Source organism: Mastigoproctus giganteus, chromosome 2, assembly GCF_048544385.1.
Source record: "Mastigoproctus giganteus isolate SK-2022 chromosome 2, ASM4854438v1, whole genome shotgun sequence".
In the NCBI taxonomy this organism is placed as follows: domain Eukaryota; kingdom Metazoa; phylum Arthropoda; class Arachnida; order Uropygi; family Thelyphonidae; genus Mastigoproctus; species Mastigoproctus giganteus.
In genome coordinates, this window is record NC_143576.1 from 136,212,192 (window position 1) to 136,234,541 (window position 22,350).

A 22,350-nucleotide genomic window follows, 5' to 3' on the forward strand; every position below is an offset into this window, starting at 1 on the left:
CATTTGCACATCTCCAGTCAGTGGGACCTCCCCTGAGTCCAAGGATGCTCTCATAATTATGGCTAAGGGTTTGCTTAGTTGCTTTGCCGCCTCCTTTAATATAACTGGATAGATCCCATCCACCCCAGGTGCTTTTCTTACGTTTAACTTCAACAATTTCTCTTCCACTTTGTTCTCAGTTATTACAAGATCATTAAGCACCCTGCTACAATTTGATAACCTTCTGCCATTTTCAAACCTTAATAACTCCTCATGTGTGAATGTAGATGCAAAATACTCATTCAGTTTGTTTGCTATCTGAGCAGGATCATCAACAGTCGAACCATCAATGTCAAGTGGACCAATCAGATTCATCCCCTTCCTTTTAGAGTTTATATAAGTAAAGAAATCCTTGCTGTTTTTCTTAGCATCTTTTGCCAAGGATTTCTCGTAACCTACCTTCGCCTGCCGAACCTCCTTTGTGACCTGATTACAGATTAATTTATATCTGCCATAGGCTTCTGAGTCGTTTAATAATTTATAACCAAGTTCGACTGTACTTACTAATGATACTGATGAAGATACAGTGGAAATCGTTTAACATGAAACCATGGGGACATAAATAATTTTTATGTTAAAAGAAGTAAACAAAAAAAAAAGAAACTCACCAAAAGATTTAAGATAGAAAGTTTAAACAAGTTAACATTTTATGCACTATATAACACTGCACAAGGAGCATTTTATAGACACAGTTTATTAACATTTAACAAGTTCATTGCCTTCATCAGATAAAAGAAACACATAAAATATATAAAAAATTTTTAAAAAAAATGTTAATTATTTTTTGTAAAAAAATTAATATTTTTTTTGCATCGTGTTATTTATCATCTTATTATCTACAAATTGTTCAATATCGTCCATCATTTGGTTCATTTCACCACTCTTATGTATCTCACCATTTCACCACTTATCTTATCATTTCACCACTAAATATCTGCACATACTTTTTATCAATTTTTGCATTTTTGATGTAGTAGGAACAGGAACTAACAAATCAATTTCATTGTCTACATATCATCACTATCTTCACCCATGGCATCCACTTCCATAGGCCGTACGATATCCATAATATCACTATCTGTTAAAATCGGCACTGTACACAAATTAGTATCATAAACATTAGTATCAAGTAACATATACAGATGAAAAGGGTTGCCTTTGTCTGCAGTAGCTGCAGACAAAGGCAAAAGGGATTCTTGCACTACTTTTATTATAATGAGCAGCAGCATGGAAAGCAAGACAATGGAGATTTCCAGGACTGCTGAGAGTCATAGTGGAACAAATAAATACATGGGCTGTTTTAGGGGTAACTAAGAGTATAAACAGGTGGATGTATACTTACATGTAAACCAATTCTAGGAGTATAGTTAATAAATTTTATGAGCTTGAAATGTTAGTCAAGACATCAAAGGTAGATACTGTTGGGCTATCACAGGTGGTGTCAAACAGGTATAAGCAATGCAGAATTTGTATTTGGGGAGTACAATGTATACAGAAAGGATAGAAAGAATAGGAAGGGAGGAGGGGTTATGCTGTTAGTTAAGAAACAAAATCTAAGGAAGTGCATCCAACTGATGTTAGTGGACGATGCAATGTTGAGTCTGTTTGGTGTGACATAAGCACTGGGAAAAGAAAAATTAGAGTAGGTGTGTGTTATAGGCCTAATGAATCTGATGAGTATAATGAGCAATTGTGCAGAGAAATAGTGGGCCAGTAAATCAGAATGACTTATAATGGGGGATTTTAACTTTCCTGATATTGACTAGAACTTGTGGATTGGTCACTCGCACACTAGCAAGACTTTTTTTGGATTTATTGAATGACTGTTTTCTACAGCAGCATATTCGAGAGGCAACAAGAGGGAGTAATACTCGATCTGATTATCAGCAGTGATTATTCATGCATTAAGAATTTGCAAATAAAGGAATCACTGGGTGACGGTGATCACAATGTACTGATATGAGAATTACTTAAAGATGTAACTACCATCAAGGCTAAAGATAAGGGCTTTTGCTTTCGTAAAGGTGACTACAGGGGGGGGGGGCTCAGACAGTTTTTTAAATTCTGTACAGTGGGATCAACTGATGATGTTACCAACATTGAATTCTAAATGGGAAGCCTTCAGGGAATTAATCTTGGAGGCTACTAGGCTTTTCATTCCAACTAAGAAATACTGTTCAAGATTCAAGACTAAATGGATGTCAGATGAATTAATGAGGCTTGTGGCTGTTGTTGTTGTTGTTATTTGGTTTTTTAGGAGCATTAGCAACTAAGGCCATATTGCTCCGGTGCGGTGGTCATTCCCTGACCTTTCCACATGCTCCGTATTTGGTGGTGACGGGCTCGAACCCAGGTCTAATCAAGAAGCGTGTGCTACGCACTGCTGCTCCTTCCCACCTGGCTACGGAGGCGCCTGAGGCTTGTGGCAGAGAAGAAAAATGTAAGGTTGAGCAACCCATGCAAGGCTTGGGTTGAGCAAGCTGAATGCTGATGGGGATGCATATAAATTATCAGGTGACCCAAAAACCTATGGCAGATATAAGCTTATCTGTAATCAAGTCACAAAGGAGGTTAGGCAGGAGAAAGGCAGATTACAAGAAATCTTTGGCAAAGAATGCAAAGAAAAACAGCAAAGAGTTCTTTACTTATATAAACTCTAGAAGGAAAGGGATAAATCAGATTGGACCACTTAACATAGATGGGTTGACTATTGATGATAATGCTCAGGTAGCTGATAAACTGAATGAGTATTTTGTGCCTACATTCATATAAAGGAGTTATTCAATGAGGGGAATACCAGAAGTTTATGAAACTAACATGTAGCTATGTGATTTTGTACTAACTGCGAACAAAGTGGAGGAGAAATTGTTGAAGTTAAACATACGGAAGACACCTGGGGTGGACGGGATCTATCCAGTTATATTAAAGGAGGCAGCAAAGTAAGTAAGCAAACCCATAGCCATAATTATGAGAGCTTCCTTGGACTCAGGGAAGGTCCCCATGGACTAGAGGTGTGCAAATGTATCATCAATTCACAAAGGGGGTTCAAAAGGTGAGACAAGTAACTATAGACCTGTAAGTTTAACTTCTGTTCCGGGAAAAATAATGTAGCCACTGGTTAAAGAAGCACTGCAGAATCATCTAGACAAGACTGCAGTAATAGTTAAGACAGCATGAGTTTGTTAAAGTAAGGTCTTGCCTGACCAATTTGATTGGATACTATGTGGTCACAACGGATCTGAATGTCAAAAATAATTGATATCATATATAGATTTCAGGAAAGATTTTGATACCGTTGCACATGGAAGTCTGCTATACAAATTGGAGAGGTATGGCATTAAGGGTAAGTTGCTACAATGGATAAAGGGATAGTTGAGTGGGAGACAACAGAGTGGTAATCAATGGACACTGTTCTTCGTGGACAATTGTTATTAGTGGAGTTCCCTAGGGTTTGGTGCTGGGCCCATTGTTGTTTTGTGTATTCATCAATGATATTGATGAAGGTATATCAGGATTAATGTCTAAGTTTGCGGATGATACAAAGGTTGGCAGGGTTGTTAATAACAGTAAAGACAGTATTGCTACTCCAACTGGATCTAGACAAGTTGGACAAATGGGCTGAAGTGGCAACTGAAGTTTAATATTGACAAATGCATATGGGTAGCAATAACCGAAGAGAAACATACCAACTGTGTGGTACTACACTCAGGGAAGTGGAAGGTGAAAAAGACATGTGAATAATTGTGCAGTCAAATATGAAATTTGCTGAGCAGTGCAGATGGGCTGCTAGGACAGATCATGGAGTCTTGTCAGTGATATATAGGAATTTTGCTAGCAGTGACAGGGAGGTGATTATCCCATTGTACAAGGCAATGGTCAGGCCACACCTAGAGTACTGGGTACAGGTGTGGAAACCTCATTTTAGGAAGGATGTAGAGTTGCTAGAATGAGTACAAAGGGCAACAAGATTGGAGAGGGGAACAAAAGGGTGCTCTTATCAAGACAGGTTTAAGTTCTGCAAATTGCAGCACCTGGAGAGTAGGCACCTGTGAGGTGATCTGATTGAGGTGTATAAAGCCTTGCATGGGTTGAGCAAGCTGAATGCTCATGGGATTCTTCCTCTTGCTCAGATTAAGAACCTGAGGGGGCATACATTCAAATTGAGGAAAGACATTTGTAGTATGGATGTGCGGAAGTTTTCCTTTAGCCAGCGGGTAGTTGATTGGTGGAACAGACTTCCATCTTTTGTTGTGGAAGTTGATAGCCTAAATAAATTTAAGGCTGAGCTGAACAGGCATTTGGATTGAATAGAGGGGTGAAATGGGAGGATTTTTTTTTTTTTGGCTGATGCTGCATAAGCTTGCTTCCTTGCATCATGCTTCTACTAATGTTAATGCTGACTGCAACAAATTTATCCAAAGATACAAAACTTTCTAAAAGAGATGAAACATGCCCAAACATTTCACTGAATGTCGGTTCAGCTTCTTGATTCTCTTAAGTATTAAATCCATCATTTGGGAAAATCCCACATGACGAAAACAATTTGATAGTCTTTGGTGTTACAAGATTCCAAGCAGTGCACAACTTATGCAATGCATACAATAAGTTGACAGAGAAATCTTCTTTTGCTTCAATTGTGGCCAAATATTTTCTTAACAATTGTTTTTGGTAATAAAATTTTAAATTCTGTATTATGCCTTGATCACAAAGGCTGTAAAATGCTCGTAGTGTTTGGAGGCAAAAATATAACTTTATAACTTTGAACCTCACTTCAGAGTGAGCTGGACAATTATTAACAATCATGGTAACCTTTCCCTTTTAGCATAAAAAAGCGCATATCTAAATTCAAAAGCCAATCAGTAAATGTTGTCGCGGTCATCCACTCCTTGTTTGCCTGTACTCAACCAGTATTTTTTTACATTTTTAAAACAGTGCGGATTCATGCTCTTCCCGATAGCGAATAATGGCAGCTTTTCAGATCCGTCCGAATTGCAAGCCACCATTACCGTTATCCTCTCTTTGAACGTTTTGCCGCCAGAACACTTTTGTCCCTTAAATGATAAAGTTTTATCAGGTAAACAGCGATAGAACGATTCTGTTTCATTGGCATTAAAAACATCTTCGCACTATATTCTTCAAGCACTGTGGGCAATGCAAAATGCAGCCAATCCAATGTCATACTCGGTGAAACTTTATTTGCTTCACTGCAAACATTTTTAAAAATTATGCCATTTCGTTTCTTGAAACATTCCAACCAGCCTGGATGCACAGTGAATTCAATCCCCATTTGAATTGCAAACACATCTACTTTTTCCGTTAATAGAGGTCCTGATATTGGAGCATTCTGAGACCTAGCTTGTTTAAACCAAACAAGCAATGCAGCCTCCAAATCTTCATGTTTGGCTGTTCTCATCTATTTCCTATCCGGCTCAAACATTGCAGTAAGTTGGTCTCTATTCTTTATGATTGCCAACAACGTACAGTTAGCGATTCTGAACTTTTTACAAATGTCTGATTTTGAAGAATCTGCTACATCTACTGCTTTAAGAAACTCCATTTTAACTTTAAGCGAAATAGTGCTTTGTTTACGCCCTGATTTTTCCATTGTACAGTTGAGGATGATAAATTTACAAATTTTTTACTAAATACGAAATTCACCACTTTATACAATAAGTATCACTCACTCCAAGACTGTAAATGAAATGTTTTGCCTGCCGATAGGTAATCTCATTTGTTTAAAATAAGGGTGGTGTGCGGCAAGTGACATCCTTGTACTATCTACATATTGTTTATTATCAGATGTCGGCCTAATCAATAGAAAGTTGAGTCAAAGTCATAAACAGTAAAAATTTAGTGATGATGCAGCGGCCAGTATATTTTTTTTGTCCTTCTAAGATGCGAAATCTTTTCAAGTTACACATTTTTTTTGTTTCATGTTAAAAGAAAATAAATGTATGAAATCATATAGCATTTTGTCAAGATTAGATTATTTTTTTCATTTTAACTGATTTTTCATGTTAAACGTTTTCCAGTGTATATCAGGCTTAATATACAAGTTTGTAGATGATAAAAGATTGGCCAAGTGGTTAATGAGATTAATAAAGCTATGCTGCTTCTGCAACAAGATCTAGAAAAATTAGGCAGATGTATTGGGAAATGGCAGTTGAAGTTTAACATTGACAAATGCAAGAACTACATATGGGTAGCAGTAATAACCTGGTGTAGTATCAACTGTGTTGATACTACACAGACCTGGAGGTAATTCAGCAAGATATGAAGTTCTCTGAGCAACAGAGACCAGCTACCAGGGCAGCTCATGAGCTTCTTGTTTATAACATACAGGTACTTTTCTAGCAGGAAAAAGGTAGTGATTATCCCATTGTATAGGGCAATGGTGAGGCTGCATCTTGAGTACTGCATACAGGTCTAGAGGTCTTATTTTAGGAAGTATGTAGGTTTGCTGGAACAGGTGCAGAGAAAGGCAATGACATTGGTGAAGGGAATGAAGTTACCAAAACAGGTAAATGTTTTGGTAGCTTCATATCTGGATACGAAGCACCTGTGAAGTGATCTGACTGAGGTGTTTAAGGCTTTAATGGATGGATTAGGCCAGCTCAATGTTGATTGCATTCTTCCTCTTGCTCAGACTACACACATGAGAGAGCATAAACTGAAAATGTAGAAGGATGGATGCAGGATAGATGTGTGGAGGTTTGCGTTCAGTCAGTAGGTGATTGATTTTATGAATAAACTTCCATCTGTTAATATGGAAGTGGGCAATTTGAATAAATTCAAGAAAGAACCAGACGAATTATCAGAAGAGATAAATAGGTGATGTGGGAATTTATTTTTTTTTTTTTTTGCTTATGCTTTCTTTCATCATATGCCACTACTACTACTAATAATAAGTGACAGTTCAGTACACTGCCAACTTCTTGGGCATCTCATCTGAATGTGAGGTTCTTGAAAAATGTGTCAGTGCAGTGGGTCCCAAAGTTGTTAACAGCCAATCAAAAATGCAGAAGAGTTTAAGTTTCATGAACATTTGCATCATTTTCAAGCAGATCCAGCAAATTTGCTTGCAAGGTTTGACTATAGACAAGACTGGCATTCATCATCTTTAGCCAGAGACAAAGGAGCAATATTAATATATAAATTAATATATAAAAGCATTTTTCCAAACTGTGGAAATATTGCTCTTCTCCCTCTTAAAAGAAAGCCAAGTCAATTCCTTCTGCTGACAAGGTGATGACATCAGCTTTTTGGAATGTGGATAGAGTGATTCTAGTGGATTAGCTTTAGAAGAGCCAGACAATTATAGAGGTAAATTACCCAGACCTTGTGAAATGTTTGTGTGGAAAACATCAAACACAAAGGAAAATTCAGCAAAGGAATCTTTTTCATCACAATAATGACCCCGTCACTGCTGCAGTGGATGCATTTCTGGAGGCACAAGAGAAAACCTTCTTCACAGCTGGAATCTGCACATTGCAGCTTTCGATTTAATTTGATTTGGTGTTTAGTGGTGCATCCATAATATGCCAAGCCAAAATAAAATACTAAATATTTTTGGTAGCCTATAAATAGGCTACCTACACATTGCAGCACAAGAGGAAAAGGTGTATTGACTCCAAAGGGGACTAGATTGAAAGTTATGTTACCAGACTCCTCAAATAAACCCTTCATTACTCAGGCCACAAACTTTTTAAATGTCCCTAATAGAACTGTCTTTAAATTTTCCAGGAGGTGCTTCCGTCATTTATCTGCATTTCTGAGCTACAGCAGATAGAGTTTATAATGGATGACATACAATATAAAAACAGCTTTGATAGACTGAATAAGTGATCAACACCCATTATGCTCAATTATTTGATTTGGACTTGCAAAAGCCAAAATTCTTCAGAATTCAGATCTAGGTTATAAACTGAATTTGGTGATACATAAATAGATAGGGAGGACATTACTGCATCAAAAAAAAAAAAAAAAAGTTTATTATTATTTTATTATTTTCATTTGATTTTTGACAATAATTTCAATCTAATGGTGGGCCATTACGTCAAAATAAAAACAAATTAATACATAAAGTATTTGTAAAAAATTTTCAAAATTCTAAAATGAAATTCACTTCAGAGCTATCAACTAATTGGGAAACTTATTACCTGAGAATCCACAAACATCAGTGTGAAACTCACTCTTGAAAGAGTTAAAGGACTCAACAATCAGATTGTAGTTAGGTGATCTGAGGCAAAGGAAATGTTGCTTTTCCCAGCAAGTTATTTAGGGGTTTCCACTGCACAACATGCAAACCACCCCATGAAATACCTGTATAGACATAATGCACAATACACCATATGAACTGACATTATGACTAAAACTGGTAATCAGTTTCAGAGGACGAGAAAACTGTTGGAAACCATCAGTAGTTTCCAACAGTTTACACTGATTAAGGGTAACATAGAAATAATTTACAATCAAATATAACAGGAAAAAAATAAGAAAATTGGCCTCCCTACAACATTCAAACACTTCTTAAGGATGCAATGTGCCTCTTGTGCCACAAATGCAATGACGAACCATCACAAATGCACTAACTAAAACACACATACTTTGGTGCAGAGGGATAATATTCATTTTGAGATAATGTTAATAGTTGCACTACTTATTCTAAAATGTAGACTGCTGATGTGAATACGTTGATCTTTCTATATGTGAATTAAAAAACATGTTTGTTTATATATATATATATATATATATATATATATATATATATATAGCTAAAACAAGAATATATATATATATATATAGCTAAAACAGGAATATCCTCATCTCACATTCAATTAAACCTAATATTTAAAAGGAAGAAATTTTCAAAATTGAAATATTTGAAACAAATGTTACCTTTATATCTTTATATGAGCAAACCACATAATTGGAAAGTTCGACAATATACGGTCCTTTTAAAGGATGTTCCCTGACACGCAACTGCAAAGCAAAAAAAGCAAAAATTAAGGAAGTTTCTAAATATATTTCATGCTGTAAAACAGATTTTTAATGACACTGTAACATTAATCACAGAGTATGATGAAATAAATACTTCTTATACATTTAGAGTAATATATATATATATATATATATATATATATATAAATAAAATATTATTAGTATAAAATACAGTAAGTAGATGTTTATACATAGAATTAAACTAATGAAAATACGGTGTACCCTGGGAGCGATATACGTTGTGAACGAAGGGGGGAAAGAAAGGAACCTGAAAAATATTTGTAACGATTGAAAAGTAAACCAAATGAATTTTTGAAAAAACGACCAAGGTGGAGATAACATTATGAAAGATCCTGCAATGCTATCTCCACCTTGGTCGTTTTTTCAAAAATTCATTTGGTTTACTTTTCAATCGTTACAATTATTTTTTCCGGAACCTTTCTTCCCCCCTTCGTTCACAACATATATCACTCCCAGTGTACACAGTATTTTCATTAGTTTAATTCTATGCATAAACATCTACTTACTGTATTTTATACTAATAATATTTTATATATACATTATGGCTGTAGGGTACTTTTGCGATAGCAGTGACCCTGATCCATAATTCATGTTATTGTAATTCAGTCTTATCTAATCTTATCTAATCTAAATTTCCTTCCCCCTATAGCATATAACTTCTCTATTGCATTATTCTTGATGATTATATAAAGTAATAGTACTAAAATTAGGTATCAAGAAAATTCTAATAGGCATGTAACTGTGCCCAAACCCACAGATCTGAAAATTTTCTTAAACGGATCGTCAGCAGACCTAATAATACTAAAATCATCATCATCAGCCACTCTCAATCCACTGCAGGATGAAGGCCACTCCACCAACTTTCCAAGTTCCTTCTGTTTTGTGCAATGGCCATCCATTTACTATCTACCAACTTGTGAATTTCATCTGTCCATCTCTGTCACTGTCTTCCAGGTTTTCTTCTAGCTCCTCTTGGGTACGATTCTGTTATTTTCTTAGTCCATCTGTCATGTCTTTGAGCTATGTGTCCTGCCTGAGACCATATTAGTTCTTTAGTTTTGGTAAGAAAGTCCTTTGCTTGAGTTTGCTGCCTAATCCATGTGTTTCACTTCTTATCTAACAGTCTGATTCCCAATATAATTTGTTCCATTCTTTGCTGTGTAGTTCTCAGCTTCTCTTCCATTCTTTTGGTGAATGCCCAAGTTTTTCTTCCATAAGTCATGGTGGGTAGTATATATTGGTTCATTATTTTATGTTTCAGACAAATTGGGATATTGCTTCTCAGTAGGTGACTATATTTCTTGAATGCTATTCATCCAAAATTTATTCTTCTCTTAACTTCCAGCCATTTATCATTATTACAGCTAATGACTTGTCCCAGATAAGGGACAAGTCATTAAAGGAAAAAAAATCAAGTTTTTTAGATGCAGAGGAAGCAATATTTGTAATGTGCTTGTGCCAAGAGAGATTAGAAGTCAGGGTAATCCAGAAAAGAGATATCATTTTGCCTAGAAATTGGAGTGTCACCACAGATAAGCATAGGAGCAGAAGAATCCTTTTTGTGAGATATAAGACAACACTGAGTTTTAGAAGGATTGAAATCAACTAAGTTGTCTTTGCCCCAATGGAGAATTAGCTGGAGATCGGCATTTAAGGAACTGGTAGCAGACTTTCGAGAAGTTGAAGCTGATTGAGCAGGGCAAGGTTTCTCAAAATAAAAAGTGGAATACAATGTGCTATCAACTGCAAAACTATGGATAGGATTTCCAGTCAATGGAAGAAGGTCATTAATATACAAGAGGAGAAGAGTGGAGGAAAGAACTGAACTTTGGGGAACACAGGCATTAGTGGAGAAGTTAGAAGACAGAGCCATCTACCATCACCCTTAATGAGTGATCAGAGAGAAAATTGGTTAACCAATTGCAAAAAACAGTTTGCAAACCATAAGATAGAAGCTTGTTTAGAAGACCTTTATACCAAACATGATCAAAAGCCTTTAAGATGTCAAGAGCAACTGCTTGTGTTTCACCAAACTTTTCCATTGAATTAGTCCATAAATGGGTAACATAAGCCAAAACATCACCAGTGGATCAACACTGACGATCGCCAGTATGGATTCTGTCAGTGTTGATCCACTGGTGAAACAGACAGAAGGTTTCTAGGTAGTTTAAGAGTTGGCAGTTAATTGATTTCTCCATTTTTATTAGAAAGAGTAGAAGTAATTGCAATGGGACGATAATTGGATGGGAGAGATTTGTCACCCTTTTTAGGAACTGGCTGGATATGAGCAAATTTCCAAGCAGAAGGAAAAACACTTTTGGAATAAGAAAGTGAAAAAAGGTGGCAAAGAACAGTAGTAAATTCAGGAGAACAGGTGGAGAAATACCATCAGGACCTGGAGCTTTCTTAGCGTCAAGATTAGTCAAAATCCTTCTGACATCCTTTTGCCAGAAGACCACAGGAGGCATTGAATGGAGCATGTTGGGAATGGTGGGAGGTGTTTTACCAAGATCATTAATACATGAGCTGGAATAAAAATGGGATGCTAGCAGGTCAGCTTTATCCTTGGCTGAAGTGACAACAGAACCATCTGGTTTGGAGAGAGGCGGGAGCAGAGATGGGCAAAAGTTGCTGCCAATAGCTTTGGCAAGAGACCAGAATGCTCAGCTGCTATTAGGGCAAGAAGCAAGTTTTCTACTCTTAGCCTGTTCAAACTCTAGTTTGGACTCATTAATAACTGCTTTACAATTGTTGCAAGCTTTGGGTATAGGCAGGTAATGAAACTGAAGAATTAGAAACAAGCCAATTACGATATGCAACATTCTTCTCTTGAACAGTCTTAGCACATTTATTGGAAAACCAAGTTTTATATAAATAAAAGAAGAGATTTTAAAGGAGTGTGGAATAAAGGATTCCATTTCTGCAAGAATAATTTCACTGACATCGTCTGAGCAAACGTTGACATCAGAAGTTTTGAAACAGTAATCCAACCAAGCAAAAGAAGAAAAGAAATCTCCCAGGTCATCCCATTTTGCATTGTTGTAATGCCAAACAATACGAGGTTGGGAATAGCCATGAGATAAAGGCTCCATTGGAGAAGAGACAATCACCAAGTTGTGATCTGAGGTGCCTAAAGGACCTCTCACTTCGACTGTGTACTTAGGATTGTTTGTGAGAAAAAGAACAAGCACGTTGGCTGTATGGTTAGGATTGTCGGGTATTCTTGTAGGTAAATGAACAATCCGTGCAAGGTTACTGGTAACTGCAAAAGCTTTGGCATCTCGACGAGCTGGGTTGGTGTGACTAGAAAACAGAAGCCAGCTGAAATTGTGTAGATTAAAATCACCAAGGAAAATTATGTCGCTGTTAGGAAAGTTGGACTGGAGAAAGTCAAGTTGCAAAGAGAGGAAGTCAAAGAGCTCCAAGTGATTAGTGGAGTTGGGAGAGCGGTAGAGACAACAGATGAATTTTACACAATGAGGTAGAGAGATTTTAAGCCAGAGAAGATCAAAAAGAGGAGATTCCAAATTACCAAGTCTCTGACAGGGAATATTGGAATGGACATATGCACAAGTACCACCTTTGAGACAAAAGGAATGATACAGCGAATAATTTGGGCAACTGAGATGAGCAGTGGTTGAATCAACCGATAACTGAGATTCTGTCAGAAAAAGTACATTGGGTTTGGCAAACTGCAAGTGGAAATGGACATCATTGAGATTAGAACTGAGACCACGTATATTCGTGAAATAAATTAGGAAGTGTTTGAATGTTTAGATCTTTTTGCAGATAAGCTTACTCTATTAGTTTGACATTTCATGGTGTATGAAATAGTAAGAAAAAGTGGGTGGGACATGCTGTATGAAGTAATGAAATTTTTGGATATGGCGTATACATTGTAAGAATATACCCAGATCCTTGATATAATGTGGCCTCGACAATGCCCCCCCCCCTTGGATTTCAGGAAAGTTTTTCATACTGTTGCGCATGGAAGACTAATGTACAAATTGGAGCAGAATGGTATTAAGTGTAAGTTGCCACAATGGATAAAAGGATGGTTGAGTGGGAGAAGACAGAGGGTGGTGATCAATGGGCACTGCTCTTCAGGAATTATGTTATTAGTGGAGTCCCACACGGTGCGGTGTTGGGTACACTTATTTTGTATATTTATCATATACAAAATAAGTGTATTTATCATATAATATGATATTGATGAAGGTATATCAGGCTTAGTATCGAAGTTTGCAGATCATACAGAGGTTCGCAGGATTGTTAATTGATTGATTTTGATTTGGTAGTTGTTGGCGCATCGGCTTCTGTGGCCATATTGCACCTCCCAAGGTTTTTGCAGTACTTTGATCCAAGCCCGAGGCGGGAATCGAACCCGCGACCTTTGGGTTGCCGGGCAGGTACTTTACCCACTCGGCTAGCCCGGTCGGCGGATTGTTAATGATGGTAACGGCAGTGTACTACAAGGATCTAGAAAATTTGGGAAGATGGGCTGAGAAGTGGCAACTGAAGTTTAATATTCACAAATGCAAAGTACTGCATATGAGTAGAAGTAACCCCAGAGGAACTGTGTAGTACTAAACTTAGCGTGGTATTAAATGAAAAATACCTGGGGGTAATTGTAATGTTTATTAGTTTTTGAGAGGACACTGACTCTTTAAAAATTACAGCTGTGAATTACAGGCTCCGAAAAAGCGATAAGTGTTTGCTATGTCATTTTTTTTTTTGGTTTTTTAGGAGCATTAGCAACTAAGACCATATTGCTCCGGGGATATACGGTGGTCATTCCCTGACCTTTCCGCATCCTCCGTATTTGGTGGGCACGGGCTCGATCCCCAGTCTAATCAAGAAATGTGTGCTACGCACTGCTGCTCCTGCCCACCTGGCTATGGAGGCACCATAAGTGTTTGCCTTTTTATTTACCTAATTTTTTATGGTACTTTATATGTAGTCTTATAGTTACGCTGGTTATTTTTATTTTTTAATTTAGATATAGAGTTTTTGTAGATTACTACTTAATATACGTAAAACCATTATTTCATTCGAATCTTGCAGCCATTGTTTTTGTATAGTGTAGTAGTGAATTCAAATTTTTAATTGTGGTAACTAGGTAGCCGTAACGTATAATTATATAGCGTAATACGCATCACTGCATTTAGGATTCTATTAGATAGCATAATATTGACAATTAATTAATTAAATTTATTGATCTTATTAATTTAAAATATCATGCCCCAGACTAGAGCAGCAAAGCAACGGGCACAAAGTGGCAGGAGTACTGTGACTCGGGGGAGAACTGAGCGGGGACGATTCTCCAACGTATCACAGCCTAGAAAAATGTGCAACTTGTGAAATGTTTGCCGAACTCTCTGGAACAGAACATGATCTAGCCAAGGAGGATGTCTTTGTGTGTGCCAGGTGCAGAGGGTGTAGAGAAATTAGGCATCAACTGAGCATTCTACTGGGCATCTATGAGAGCTTCAGGTGTAGGGTAGATGTCCTTGAAGAAATTAATGAGGGGCCCATCAAGCTCTCAGCTGCCCAACTCAATGCCAGAGCTCACTCCTGGGCATCAGGCAACACAGTAGCAATCTCCAAGGCAGAATGCACTGGTCCCAAAGGAACTAGTTATTGTTGGTGACTATTGTCAGGGAGATGGGGAATATACAGTAAACCCCCACTATTCGCGGAGGTTACATTCCTGAGAAATGTCGCGAATACTGAGTTATGGCTCCCATAGTAATAAAGTGGTTCCGTTCCAAAGTATGAAATATATAAGAAAAACTAGCCTAAAATTTTGTCTATGTATGTATTATATGTACCTTCATAATATGACTATGTACATAGTGAAATGCAAGCATATGACATCGAAATGAAAATAAGAAACAATTTAATATTAAATATAATATTTATTAGAAATTTCAAACAAATCTTTCAAACCAGTGCCTTTGCTAGCTAAAAAAACTTATCCTGCCAGTGCTATCACCAGTTTCGCTAAAGTGTTGATAAAGGAGTTTTGCCTTTTCACGAATGATGAGTGAACTTAACGGAATTTTATTTTGAGTTCGGTCATCTGTCCACAGATTTAAAGCTTTTTCCGTTTTTTCTAATTTAACATCAAGAGCTACAGAGCAAATTTTTGAAGCAATTAGCGCGTTTTCACGGATACTACGGCGGATTTTTTCTTCCGATTGCTTGATTGATCGTACCGTTGACTCATTGATTTTATAATGTTTTGCCACTGAGGAGACACTTTCACCATTAGAAATTTTATCTAATAACTCAATTTTATTTGCTAATGTCATCACCTTCTTTGATATTTTCACATTTCTCTTGTTATTCGTAGCCATATTTTTGTAGGGGTTAGAAAGAACTTGTCCACAATAAAGTCACTTTCTTCTGTTAACACACTCGAAAAAGTCTATTTTACACTGCAAAACGGTAGATTTATCACTTTTTAAGCATATCGAATAAACGAATGCCTAAAAGAAGTTTCATATTGAAAGAAGCAAAAAACATGGCAGGTTTCAAAGCGGCGAAGGATCGGGTGACTTTATTGTTGGGTGGTAACGCTGTGGGGGAATTAAAATTAATACCCCTTTTAGTTTATTTAGAAGTGGGCCAAAGTTCAACCCAAAATCTACATGTTTTTCATGATTAAATTCATCAATTAAAATCAATTTAGATCAATTAAATTCATGATTTTAATTGGAATTTTAAGTTTGATACGTAAGTAGTTACCACAATTATATACGTATGTAATGCAGAATATTTTATATGTACAAATATTTGAATATTAAATATTTTGACAGACATTTGTACATCTTTTCACTACTGTTTATTATTGATTAGGACTAATCCTATGACACTGACCGCACTTAGCACGGATTCACTTAGCGCTCTGTTTTTCCGGAAGGAATTATCAACGTTAAGCAGGATCGCCTGTACAAAGAAGAGAGAAAATTAGAGTGGACCCACACAGGATGTATGAAGAACAGTCATTGATTATCCAGCAGCATGTGCAACTGATAAAATTCGATAGGTATTTCACATCAATCTTTGCTGATGAAAATCCCTAGAACATGGTTTGTTCACTAGAAAAGCTTTTGAGCACGAAAGTAAGTAAGTCCCCTGGAGTAGATGGCACAGGATAATTATAGAGCAATGAAATATGCCCAGCTATTCTGAAGTAAGCAGCAAGGGAGTGTATCAAGCCATTAAGATTAATTATAAGGGTTTCACTGAATTTGGAGATTATTTCCTAGGAAGAAAAGCACCAGTGTATCGACTATCAAGAATGATAGTCAAAATATGGTGGCTCAAGAATGAAGTGGTCAAGTACAGACCTGTTAGTCTGATTTCGGTTGTAGAGAAAATAATGGAGACAATGATCCAAAATGCAATTTGTGAGCACCTAACTAGCAATGGTACTTTCAAAGAAATACCATGGTTTTATAAAGAGAAAATTCTATTTAACTAACTTGGTAAATTATTATGACTGTCACTCACGAATTGAATGAGCAACGCTGTCATTGGGTTTTGGTGGCATCAATATACATAAAGTCCATCAATCAATACTATAGGCTTCTTTCCGAAATGATCTGCAACTACTGAATTAGGAAGTTTTGGATAGTTCCAGTATGATCCTTCAACTTGACTTTACGAAACAATTCATCTTGCCACCTAATTCATCCATAATCCTGAATTTTAAAAATAGCATCACTCTAAATCTGGGATAGAAGTTTTCATAGCTGTATATAAACTACTAATATTCTGTCCAAAAATATAAAATATACAAAAATATATTCCACAGTGATACTTGTGGAATATGATATGCCGTGCACATATACCAGATATTCCTTATACAATATATGCAGCATCCTGGAGAGAGCCTCTAGTAAGTCCAGATAGTAAAGTAGATATGTTGTGTTAGTATAGTTTAAAAGTTTAGCTGACTGTATTGTGACTGTTATTAAATTCTTGTACTGATATTGTACATATAAGATGTGTGTGTGAAGGAAATACACACAAGGAAAAGTATGAAAGTAATGCCTCCTATTTGTTTCCTCAGAAAATTTAATTCCTACAACTATGCCTTTTACACCAATTAATCCTCATTCATTAATAAACGCACTTATTTTTCCCAAAGTTCATCAATTTTCTATGCAGTTCCACACACCATCTGAGTCAGACGATGTATTCCAATCCTGTAAAAGTCCTTACTCTTGCTGTGGAGGGCTTTGCTTGAGCTGGTTGTCATCCACAATATGGGTTGCACAGAGTGTATCCTTCAGCGGGCCGAAGAGGTGATAGTTGGAAAGTGCAAGATGCTGGCTATGAGAGGGGTGAGGAAGAACAGTGCACCCAGTTTTGTAATGGCCTCCATCATGTGCAGGCTGGTGTGGGGGATCATGCATTGTCATGGAGAAGAACCTCATTAAGGTTTCTGTCCAGCAAACTCTACAAATGCAGGCTTTCTACTTTTTAAATGTTTCCACATATCACTGAGTTGATTGTGGTGCCATGTTCCAAGAAGTCCACAAGCAAGACCCCACCTTTGTCCCAAAACACGGTCGCCATGACTTTACTGACAGAAGGCTATCTTTTGAACTTCTTGCACAGTAAATTTTCATGGTGCCACTCCATTGACTGTCTTTGTTTCAGGGTCACAATGGTGGATCCAGATTTCTTCATCTATGATTGTGCGTGAAAGAAAAATCTCTCCTTCACTCTCGTAGTGCTGGAGAAGTTCCGTACAGATGACTTACTTTCTGTGATTCTTTGTGATCACGTGTCAGCATTTTCAGGACACACCAGATGCAAACCTTGTTGTAGCATAGTTCCTTTATGATTGTTATCACAGCAAGTTTTCCTATTGCTGTGAAATGTATTGTTACTCCCGTAAACTGATATGTTTATTAAACTATGATACAAAAATAAACTAAGAACAAAAAAAAAAAAAAAAAAAAACAGAAGCTTTTGGGGAGAGGTGCCCCTTCTTCAGCTGGACAATGATACAAATATGTAACATATAGAATAACAATAAAAACTGGGTGTGATCATGCATTAGACAAAGGCATGTACACGAGGTGGATGGACATTATATGGAATAAAACACTAAATGAGTCACTGGGCAGAATCAGACATGTGGTGTTTATCAATGTTTATTAAAGTACAATACAAAAATAAACTAACAAAAAAAAACAGGAGCTTTTGGGGAGAGGTGCCTCTTCTTCAGCTGGACAATGGTACAAATATATTATATATAGAATATCAGTAAAAACTGGGCATGATCGTGCGTTAGACAAAGTAAGGCATGTACACGAGGTGGATGGACATTATATGGAATAAAACACTGAATGAGTCACTGGGCAGAATCAGACATCTGGTGCTGGGAATGTAATGTACATTTGCAAGATGTATGCCAGTGTTTGCTGTATTGTAAAACAGCTGACTCCATAATTTGGTGCATGCATACTCCCCTATTACATTTTAAGACTACTATATTTGGCTATGTTTTTTTTTTTTTTTTTGTTAGCACATCGGCTTCTGTGGCCATAATGCACCTCCCAAAGTTTTTGCATTTTACTCTGATCCAAGCCCGAGGCAGATTCGAACCCGCGGCCATTGGGTTGCCAGGCAGGCACTTTACCCACCTGGCTAGCCCCCGGTCAATTGTGTGTAGTGCCACAAGCACTGGTAGTAGCTACGCGAGTGGTCAACAATCTCTACATACATCACGGCGGGGATTGAGGTCGTGTTGTTCAGACCAATAGCATTCGACAACAGTGGGGTGTTCGAAGTCAGCAGACCAGAGGGCCCTTTTGCATTTTGAGACTATCTTTTTGCCTTCTAGTGGTTTCACCTACATAACTAACACAATCAAGGCATGTAATTCGGTATACAGAACTGCTACGTAAGAAGGGGATTGGTCTTTTCACCTTAGAAATAATCAAATGTAATTTCCTACTAGGAAGTTGCAAACACTTTATATGGTAGACACGTAGGATTCTGGTTAGGTGTTATGATATGCATGGATAGTAGGGAATGAAGGCAGTTGAGATAAGCTCATTGTTACCTGGTGGATTAGGTTGAGCAACAAGTTCACGACATTGTAAATCACAATTGTCTAGAATATGAGTTGGATAGCCACAATTTGAAAGGTCAGCCCTTACCTTATAAATTTGAAACTGTATGTCATCTATAGAGCTACAGTGGGTCCAAACACACATAAACAAGGCACATGCAGTACTGAGTAAATAACTGGAAGCATGTGCAGACTCTTAGTTTGTAAATTGGCCTGCACACGTGAGTTTTCTATAAAACGAAGCTCTAAAACGCAAGCCCGCACGTTGGACCAAAACATCTAGAAAGGAGAGGGTGTTGGTTGTTTCTAGTTCAATGGTAAACCGGATGAAGGATGACAGGGAGTTGAGATGTTGCAGCAGTTGGGCTTCTGAAACCCCAAGGGATAATCGCGAAAATATTATCAACGTATTGACACCAAAGGGTGATGGGGATGGGCAGGTTCGAAAATATATGGCTCTAGTTCCTCCATGGCAATGTTGGCTATGACAAAACTGACAAGGGCTCCCGTGGCCATGCCATGGACCTGGCAGAACAGCGAGTTGTCGAGCACGATCATGCTGCCAGTCAAACATGGGTTAAAGGGCCACACAAATATCATCCGTAGTGAGCGTCAGGTAAGATGGTATCACCATCTAAAAGTTGTCTTGCACAGATAATGGCTTGTACTGAAACAGAAGTGAATAGGGAGACTACATCGAAGGAGGTCACGACCTAGATTGCTTGTGAGATCTTTAATGAGGTGTAGAAACTCTATACTGTTGGACACAGTATGGTTGGTATTCCCACAAGAGGCGTTAACAGCCTGGCAGTGAAGAGTTCATACGTAAGGAGTTGCAGCAGGAAACAATGGGTCTTAAAAGAATACCAGGTTTGTGGATCTTTGGAAGACTGTAAAATTGTGGAAGCTGTTGCATAAAGTTTCCTGAAGGGCTACTGAAGCCAAATTGTGTCTGTTCAGTTTTGCTCTCCAGAATTTCCCACTAATATCCTATGGTACTGACATCAGGTGATTGGGAGGACTGCAGGAGATGAATGTAAAAGGTCTTCTTCATTATCTCTGTTCCCAGGGAAACATAATTCAATGTAGGTCATGTTGCCCATGACTCACATTGAATTCTGTACACATTTGTTCCACCATATTTCACCTGTTACACTGTCACCATTACATGTTGATAATGGTGAATATCTGGCTTTCACCCATATACATGTCAATTTTGAGACAGTTGCTTGTGATATTTTATGAATTACACTGTCTTTGTTCCAGACACCACCTGTGAAATGAACTTCAACACTTACACCCCATTCAAAGATACTGAGATTGCTCGTGTAGCCATGGTTTAAGTGACTTAAACGTATGTATTTGCTGACTGTATTATTATTTTCGTTAATAAAAACAGAAACTTCAAACAGGTTTACATTTATCTATAGCACAACTGTTTAGGACTAATTTGCAGTAAATAAGCTTGCATAGTACTGCAATTTGAAGACAAACAAGAGATGACAGAATGGGAGATTCTGTCATCTTTCGTATGTTTTTGCCTTCAGAAACTGGTGAATAGATAACACCCACAACTACTGGTACAAGAAGTACATCTGCACAGAGATACATAGCAGAGCAGTTCTCTCTCTCAGATAAGACACCCTGACAATCCCAGAGTCTCTGACTCAAGGAATCACCTACCTAAAAGCTAAGAACAAAGACACCACAAACCCAGAAAAGTACAAATCAATATATAGCAGGTGGTTGATAGCTAGAACAAACTTCCATCTGTTGTTGTGGAAGTGGATAGCTTAAATAAATTAAAGGAAGAACTAGAAAAATTATTGGCAGAAATGGATTTGTTTTTTTTTTTCTTTTTTGACTGATGCTGTATAAGCTTGCTTTCTTACATCATTTGTCACTACTAATAGTAATAATACATGCTACTCTTGCAAAATGTGGAAATAAGGTATCATTAAAATTGTACTTGTGTATCACTTAGTTTAATGCAGTAATTTTATTTTAAATTTAAAAAAAATGCCACAGACTAGAGCAACATAGCAACGCACTGAAAATAGGGAGAATAATTTGCCTTGGGTCAAAATTGCCAAGAGCAGTTCTCCTATGGTTTTTATGTTCTACTGTTACAAGTTTCTGAAGCCATCTGTATAAGGACACAATACAGCCTTGGTGCTGTTGTGCAGTTTTTAGGAGCATTAACAACTACGGCCATATTGCTCCGGGAATATGTGGTGGTCATTCCGACCTTTCCGCATCCTCCGTATTTAGTGGTGACGGGCTCGAACCCCAGTCTAATCAAGAAGCGTGTGCTACACGCTCCTGCTTCGTCCCACCTGGCTACAGAGGTGCCATATGCCTTGGTGCATTTTCAATGCAAAGATTGTGAGAAGACTTAAGTACAAATTCAGCATCCTGATAAGCTAATGAGAACTCAAAGAACAGGACTGATGCCTTGTTCTGCACCCATGCTTTCTGTTGAGGATTCCTCTGTTACTACAGCACTGACCTGATTCCACAGCAAGTAGTTAATATCAGTGACTCTACTACTGTCACGGAAATGGGAAATATTCAGGGTATACCAAAATGAATATAACAAAAAAAAAAAAAAAAAATTGAAATACTTTACCATTAATTTATGAACTGGTTTTGACAAGAATACAAGTATTAGATGCATAAGTTTTAGTTTGATGTGAAATCAAGTGCCACCAAGTTAAGCTCTCGATTAAGAAGCACACAGAATCTAAGGCAGTGCACTCAATTCAAGTGAGTGACCAGCGCAATGGCAATTCAGTATGATATCCCATAAGCACAGGGAAAACAAAAATGAGAATAGGAGAATGTTATAGGCCAAACGACTATGGTGATTATAATGAACAACCATTGAGACAAGAGGAATGAACAAATAAATTTAAATTTCTTATAACAAATTTTGATTTTTTTATGGGATTTTTTAACTTTTCAGATAATGAATGTCACTTGTGGGCTGATTAAGACAGTAGCAGACCCTTTCTGGATGTACTGAAGCACATTAGAGATGCAATGAGCAAAGTCAGAACTCTTCATTTTATCATCACCAGACTCTTCATGTAATAAGAATCTACGGATAGAGAAACCACTAGTTACCAGTAATGATAAGCTACAAAACTGTTCATACCAACATAGAGATAGTATAAAATGTTTAGACCTACTAA

The 22,350-nt window shown here is 37.3% G+C and overlaps 1 protein-coding gene across 1 annotated transcript in view; it reads right to left on the minus strand.

Annotated features, from left to right (window-relative positions):
• Positions 1–9,016, minus strand: part of LOC150089583 (kinesin-like protein KIF14) — a 221,881-nt gene extending 212,865 nt beyond the window's left edge. The window contains exon 1 of the mRNA XM_090390040.1: positions 8,938–9,016. The gene's annotated coding sequence lies outside the window, so the exon portion shown is untranslated. The remainder of the gene's footprint in view (positions 1–8,937) is intronic.
• Positions 9,017–22,350: the final 13,334 nt, after the last annotated feature.